The sequence below is a fragment of the Drosophila grimshawi genome, unplaced genomic scaffold, assembly GCF_018153295.1.
Source record: "Drosophila grimshawi isolate 15287-2541.00 unplaced genomic scaffold, ASM1815329v1 contig_1377, whole genome shotgun sequence".
Classification (NCBI taxonomy): Eukaryota; Metazoa; Arthropoda; class Insecta; order Diptera; family Drosophilidae; genus Drosophila; species Drosophila grimshawi.
This window is the reverse complement of record NW_025062900.1, coordinates 15,470,920-15,478,972: the sequence shown is the minus strand read 5'-3', so window position 1 is coordinate 15,478,972 and position 8,053 is coordinate 15,470,920.

The following is an 8,053-nucleotide window of genomic DNA, read 5'->3' as shown; positions in this document are numbered from 1 at the left end:
AGTGCACTTTGCGCAGGGAATCTTAAGCCTCAGTGAAACAATTCCAACCAATTAATTTTCCCACTTAACACGCAAACTTTGAGTGTAAATATTGGCTGCTGTCTGCGGCTGCTTGCCCCCTTGGGCCCTTTCCCCCTATTCCCCACGAACTATTCAATCCGTATGCTGCACTTACCGCACCCCGCTAAGTATGCAATTATTATAGAAAGAAATCAGGCGTCTAGCGGCGCTAGCAACTTTTCGAGAATCGGCAGTGAGTTGAGTTTGAGTTCAGCTTAACTTCAATGGGCACCGCAATTGCATTTAAAATGCAGTTGAAAGAAGACTCGGTTTAATTTTTTCATTTCGGCTTGGGTTTCTTTAATTGCTCCACATTTAAGCTTCAAATGCAGACGCGGAGCTGTGTGCGACAGGGGCGAAGGTATGGCATGGTTGGTGGTGTTATTATTTTCATTGTATACCACGCGGCGGTGTCGGCATGCCGCTGCGCGCTCCCTCGTCTTGGCCAGCCCAATAAAATGTCTGGGGTCTGGCAATGGACGCCAACTCGGTTGTACGAGTGCTCGGCTGTGAGTGCGTCCCTTTTATTGGCTTGTGCTATGAGTTTGCCGGCTATGAAAAGAGCTTATCAGGCAAATTTTGGACTTGTGTTGCGCCGGCATTATTGAGAAATTAAGCGCGAAGCGTGTGCATTTGTACAACACGTACTTACCACTGACACCACCACCACCAACACCCACCCCAAGGTGGCAAATAAAATAATAATAATAAAAATACAAAAATATAAAAAAACCGAATACAAAATACCCTTGCCATCTGCATAAATATATTTTGTTATATGCTAGGACCATAATAACACTTTGCCCTTATTAGATGGGTCAGGATAACTTGATAAAAAATGTTTTTATGCCAGAACCAATATTTATTCTTGATAATCATCACTAATCGAGTTGTTATAGCAAAGTACGTTTGACTGGCTATGCGAATTACATTTACATTTATATATTTTAGAGATATAATAAAAAAAATAAGAAAAATTTAAAAAGTAATTGACTAATTCGCATTGCCGAACAGACGTACATTGGTATATTAAAATATAGCTGTAAAGCTAATTAACTTAATCGCATAGAGTCAGACAGACTGACATTGCAATATCGATTCGCTTATATGTATAGTTCTTTTTAATCATAGATGTCTCCGCTAATGCGGTACACAAGACACAATTAAATTATAACAACCCCCAGCCAGGGTATGAAAAGAAGCTAAAACCGGTCACAGTGGCAATGAAAGCAGGGGAAACTTTAATGATAAGCGTAGCTAACGGAAGCGAGTAACGGAAATATTGTAGGAAAAGTACACGACAGAATGCCGTGAGACGAGCAGGTGTAAGAAAATTATAAGGACAACCTGCTGTGTAAGAACCACAGGTAGCCGGAATGAAAAGAAATAAAATAGAAAGAGAAAATTGGCATAAAGTGATGAAAGTGTGAGCTATTGAAAGATGAGACAGATTCGAAATGTGATAAGATTTAGAGAAAAACAGATAGACATAAAAGAAGCGAAAGGGACATTTAGAAAAAGATGAAAAACATTTCGCTACAAAGATGAAAATGAAAAAATAAAAGCAAAGAAAAATCCTTAAAATAACGTAGTAACTTAAAACCCTATCAGATATTGGCATCTAGTGGAAGCAAAAGAAAAAAATAAATGGAAATATATGTCTCATACATCTATGTAAATCTAAAATAATATTTGAAAAAATAAATGTAAACAGACTAAGAAACAAATTTCTTTAAGAGCTTAGTGAGAAAGTTAGTGTAATAATAGTGATAGTGAACTTAGAAACGGATAGGACCAACAAGATTAAATAAAAAGGATTACACCTCCCAAGTAATTCGAAATTTCAGCTCATAATTAAAGGTTCTCCAGGTTCTGAAACAGCAGAATCAGCAGACTCTGTCTCTAAGCATTTTGACTTAATGAAATAATAAAAAGGTAAAAAGGTAAAAGTTTGTTTGGAGTTTGGTAGATACAAGATTGCTTTACAATCCAGTCAGACAACGTACCTTCAACCAAAGCTTTGCTATAACCAAAAAAGATAACTCTCCGTAAATTAGGTTTGATGGACACCAGCTGCAAGTATTTTACTTTCATTCTGTACGCATTTAACTGGCAGCACTTCTGAACCACTACTACTACTCCAGTGCAGTTGAAGCAAGTGGACAAGTGACAGTGGCACAAATAAGTCACTGGTGATTTAACGAGCAGCAAGCAGCGGCAGCTGCAGCAGCTGCAACAGCTGCAACAGCAGTTGCAACAATTCGCATCGATGCAAAACCAAGTGGGCTCAACAAACATAATCAGGAGCTAAGCAATGGGCAGCTGGACTGCTGGACAGTGGCAAGGGAAGCAACCCGCCCAAAAGTATGCAACAATTTATGCCTGTTTACAATGGCAATTGGAGGGGTGGCCACATATAGAAGGTTTTAGCTGGGAGCTGGCATGCTCGGGGTTGCTGTGAAAATGACCAATGTCCCAGGCGCGTTGCATACTTTTGAGCACCGCAGAGCATAGACAAACATTGATCACTTACAGGATGCCAGCACTCGGATGAAAGGGGAGGGATGGCTAGAGAGAGGTGTAGAGCAAGGTTGGGCACTGGCAGACGGGCATAAGCCAACTGGCCGTTTTGCTGAACTGCACTGAACTGCTGCCGCCGCCGCATGTTAATATCGGGAAACTGCAGCAGCAACCAGACCGGCAGACAGTCAAACAGGCGGACGGACGAACAGGTTAGTTTGGGTTGCCATGGGAGCGAGCGAGTTTGTAGCGTGTTGGCGTCTATTGGCCAATGGATTAAAGGCTGACCACGTTGACCATGTTGCGCCGTTTGTAGTTGTTGTTGCACAACAGCCCCGACACCGGGCAGCAGCCAACAACCAACAGCCAGTAGCCAGTAGCCAAACATGTGGACAACCTGGTTAATGGCCATGTCCTGCATGGGCATCGATAAAAACAGACGCTGACTAACAGTGGCGCATATTGTGTTTCCTTTTTTATCCCTATTCTTCCACTTTTCCATTTCTAACATTTTGCAACATAAACTTTAAATTATTGTTGACGTTTTGCTCCAACTGCGTTTCAGTTTAAGTTTTTCGCAAAAACGTACAAATTTCTTATTTTTTCAGAAACTTTAAATTATGGTATTGGTTTACTAAGTCTGCCATTAAATTTTTTGTTGTACATTATTTTTGTATTTTATTAGACTTGCTCTAATTTAAGTTTTAATAATTCAGTTATATTTTCTTCAGCCCATTTCAAATCATTTTACTTTTTAACTATACAAAAATGACAAATTGTGAAATATTGTGAAAAAGCATTTATAAAATGCTTTTGTCATTTAAATAAATATACGAAAAATAAATAATATGATAACAAAAAATAGTCTTCTTTTTTCTTTAAGCAATTGATATTCCTAAGTGGATAATATATATATATTTTAAGACTTATAAATGCTATTAAATAAATTTTGTACTCGAGCTTAAGCGATTCCTTTATTCTGTGGACTGTAATGACTCCAGCACCCTCAAGGTGGCGCCCCCCCTCCTCCTTCGACCACTGCAAGGGTAAGACAAAATGGCGCAATTAATTAAATGCATGCACTTTATGGACGGGGTGCTCTTAGAGCAACTGCTGTTGCTGCCTGTTCACTGTCTGCCAGTTGCATGGTGGGTAGTATGTTGGGTGGAGGTGGGGGCGACGTGGCACAAACGCTTAAAGTCAAAACCACACAATCAGCTAAATAGCAATCGGTGCCTGGCGCCGACGTTGTTTGTGTAAGGCGCGGAAAGCTCTTCGCCCAAAACTGTAGCCAACAAATCTGCTTTGCCTGTCTGCCGGCAGCTGGCAGCGACACCTGCGTCTGTTCCTGCAACAGCAACAACAACAACAACAACAATAGTAACAGCAACAGGAGTAAGAGCAATAGCAGCTTCAACGTCAACTTAATTTTGCCAGTTTAGTTGTTGAGTGGCGGCTGTGCGGCAAATTAATTGACACTCTGCCAAAATGTTTGGTCATGTTATTGGCAGCGGAAATAGCCGTTTCTACATCGCAAACTAACTGAATAGGGGCTTTGATATAATTCAAACATAAACTTTATAAACATACACACTCCTAAACTAACAAAATCTTTCAGTATAGCAAATTTACATAAATATTCTAAATTTAAGTGATTAACAGCTATCCTCAACCCGCAGTATGAGAAGTATATTTGCCAAAGGACCATATATCTGCTATATAATATACTATATATTACATATATATCAGCTATATAAATACATAAATACACTTAAATATTTTTAAAGCAACTGATTAAGATCTAATGTAAACTCCCAATATGAACATCAATTTTTGCACACTTTTTCCAAAATATTTATTTATATTCTAGTTGAAGACAGAAACAAATTTAGTGCAACAAAAATGTACAACTTTAATATAAAGTTTGCAACTATTATTAATTATATTATTCTTTTATTATATTATATTTGTTTGTGCCCTTTGTATCAATTTCTTTCTAATTTTTGCCATTTTATTGTCAGTTAATTAAGTTTATTTGAATAAACAATAAAAGCTATGCCAAATTAAAATAACATTCTCTTTTTAGAATTTCCTCAAAGCAAAACCAACTGCAAAATATTCCAAAAATGTTGTGTAATTGAAAGTCCCATTTATTTTATGGAGTGCAGTTTTTAGCAGCAATAAAATGTTTTTTCGCACTGCTGCATATCTATAAATAAATTGTAATACATATATTTTACAAAAGCCATAATTTTGCACTTTTTGTAGTTTTATTATATTCAGAGTTGTTCAGTTGTTTAGACCGTTGCTATTGTTACTATTCCAGCATGGACCTTTCGGGAAACATTTTAATTAAACGTACAGACATCGACTCAGTATCCAGTTTCAGTAGCTCAAGTCAATCCACCCCATCTGACCCCTCTGTTCTGTTGTGTGTCACTTATTTACATAATTTGTCCGTTTCTTGATAACATCCTTGAGTTGGGGCATTCATTCACTTTTTGACTGCCAAACAGGCGGACACAAAACAAAAAAATAAAAAACTACAACTAAAATTCTTTTGCCTTAGCAAGTTGCCCTTTTCAAGAGACAAATAGAGAGACGGATGCTGAGAAAGATAAAGCTGGAAAAGCTTATCGATTGAAAATCAAATCAAATCAAATCAATTTGCAAGCTGCGCTCGTAATGGAGAAATATGCTAAGTTTCAACTCTTGGCAAAAAATAAAAAACTCAGCAGACAAGACACTCAGCACAAGCCCCACTTACTTTCAGACTAAAAGAACCCCAAAACCACCACAGTCAAACCCACCGCCTCCTCCTCCAGGTGCACTCATAAATCTCAATTTTCAGCGCCAATGACTGGCAAAAGTGGCTTTTGCACTATTTTACTTTTTTTTTTGTTTTAGGTATTCGCGCAGCTGCCGGCAAGTAAAAAATTTTAAATTTTACTACACAGCAATTACAAAATAAAGGGGGTTGAAAACAGATGAAAAAAGCAACCCGGCTAAGCGTTTGCCAGTTTTATCTTTATTTCGACCTAGTCTACTTTATCGTTGGCCTGTTCTGACCATATCTTTTCTTTTATTTTGTGGCAAGCGGTGCCATTTCCGCCATAAAACTGCCCTTCCCCTTTTCCCACAAAAAATCCATACCCGTACACCAAAAGCCCCAAAGCCGCAACACAATTCCGACCAGGCCCAGCGATCATAAAAAATTAACAAAATAAAATAAACAAAGGAGAAATATTCTAAACGGCTAGCAGCAGGGCAAACAACAAAAAAAAAAGGGTAACAGCTTCAGTTGCTCGCCCGCAAAAATCGTAAAAATTAAAAGTATCTCACAGATACAACAGTTGCACCTACATACATTTGAACAAGCGGCAGGCAGCGCTTTCACTTCTCGCTGCTGTGCCATAAATATTGCTCTGTGGTTTCGGTCATGCAACTAATTACATTTGCATTTGCTTGCAGCGACTCTCGAATATTTTCGGACAGGCCCAACGAAAATTACACCAACAATTCTAGATATTGTGGTCTGCCAAAAAGTCGAAGCTAAGGTAAAGCTTCTAAAAATAAAAAAAAATGGTTTGGAAATGATAAAAAAAAATGAAGGAGCACTTTTTGTAAATGGAAATTTATGGAATACCCTGGTAGACAGATGACCTGCAATTGAAAGTAATGAATTGTTGTAGTGCCAAAATTGCAATCTGCATATATAAATTGCGGCATTCCGCAGATGCAAACAAAATTCAAACTTAAAAAGCAGAAAAGAAAAGATGATTTTTCAATGAATTAAGAATAAAAATAAATCAAAGAACTCCTTGTAAATCAGTCATCATTTAATGTATAAACATTATGTCTGATGTGTTTTATTCTATTTTGTAATAATTTATTTATTTAATACATAGGCATTGTTTATTATATAATTTTAAAAGATACATTTTTCTACACTCCTTAATCAAACTCATTTTATGATTTTTAATTGTGCGCTTTTAAATTTATAATTGGATTTAAATTAATGATGCATGTAGAAAAACTGACTTTTAAAAATTAATTACGTGATAATCTGTAATGCAAATTTGCAAAGATTTTTCTCTGATTTTGAGCAGCGTGTAATTTTAATCCCGCCAAAGCTAGGTTTTTTCACGATATTTAAACAAGAAATCAATACAAATGATCAAACTAATTCATACGTCGTACCCTCTCTCTCGCTCTCTCACTCCATCTCTCTCTCTCTGTCTCCACCTCTATCTGTACAATGGTCATTAAAAGCATTGGTGTATAATCATTAAATTTAAAATACATTTACAAGCATTCCCCGTAATCAGATGCGCATTTCATGCCAATAACTTGGCTGTGTTTTATTTTTAACTTCTTTTTTTTTTCATTGCCACACACAAGCGCAGACAGTCAGACAGCCGGGTCAGCTGGGTCAGCAGGGGCAGCTGCTGGTTGGTGCAGGGTGGTGTTGGGTGGTGAAGGTTGGCTGCAGGTTGGTTGCAGGCGGAAGCGAACCGTTTAAATGCGTAATGATGCTAAGGGTCAGTTACTGGGTTGTGCGGCGGGATTTTAATCAGCAGCAGCTCAGTCAAGGTGAGGGTAGGGATACACACACACACACACACACACACACACACACTCGCACAAACACACACACACAATGCAGACAGACAAAAGACTAATTAAGCTATTTATTAGGATTGAGGTTAAGTTCAGCGGCAGTTTGTTGCAGTCGTCGGATAGCTCAGCTCTCCATCCTCTCTCTCTGTCTTTCTCTCTCTCTCTATCTGCTTCTCTCTTTCTCTCTCTCTCTCTCTCTCTCTCTTTTAGTACTTGTGCACTAGCAGCTAACTGAAGACGTATTCCGTTCAACCTGGCAACTGGCAACTGGCAACTGGCAACTGGCTCGCAACCAGCTGCATGTTTATTTCAGTTGACTTTGTAAGTTTCCCAGCTGGCCAAAAGGTCATCATCATGTCACTGGCCAGATTCAAAGTCGAAAATGGGCGCTTGAGCTTATAACTTTGACTTGTTTGTCATCTGACAGCTACTGCAGTTGGCTTTTCACCATTTCTTCTCTCTATTTTTATGTCCTTTCAGAGTGTATTATAATTTGATCGTGCAGCTTGTAACGCGTTTCCCATATTGTTATTAGAGACTAGAATTTTACGATTTCACATAAACAAATATTTTATATAGCTTACAAATAATTTCATATATATTCATTTGAAAAAACTTAAAATTTTAACATTAAGATTAAGGGGATTGCATTTATATTTTTTCAAATTTTATTAATAATAATTTTATTTGTCAATAATATTTAATAATAGTAATTCGACTGCGGTACGCAAGGGTATATAATTTTCGATGTGCCTGCAGTAGCCATTTTATCTTGTTTATTTTTGCACTTGCTCGCAGTTCATTAAAATTAAATGAATCAAGTCAAGAGTGAAAATTAAAAAAGTTCAAAAAT